This window comes from Trachymyrmex septentrionalis, unplaced genomic scaffold, assembly GCF_001594115.1.
Source record: "Trachymyrmex septentrionalis isolate Tsep2-gDNA-1 unplaced genomic scaffold, Tsep1.0 scaffold11, whole genome shotgun sequence".
NCBI lineage: Eukaryota > Metazoa > Arthropoda > Insecta > Hymenoptera > Formicidae > Trachymyrmex > Trachymyrmex septentrionalis.
In genome coordinates, this window is record NW_017304228.1 from 1833612 (window position 1) to 1833953 (window position 342).

A 342-nucleotide genomic window follows, 5' to 3' on the forward strand; every position below is an offset into this window, starting at 1 on the left:
ATAATATATATATGTAGTCTATTGTTACATAAAAATTCTTCAAAGAAAATGAGACAATAAATTATAATTTTGCTAACAAACTGTGTGCTTTTATTTCATTGTGAATATTTTTACGATGAATAATTAATAATTTGTAATTTCTTAATTCTAAATAAATATTTTAAGGCTCCTGAGTACTCACGCAATATTGGATATAAGCGACACATTGATTTTTCTTGCATACCATTTGTAAATAAAAAGAATTTGGATGAAATGAATATTTTATAATAAATATTTTATTAATAAAATTTAATATTTATTGTACAAAGACATATAATGATAAAAACTACGTACTGATACATG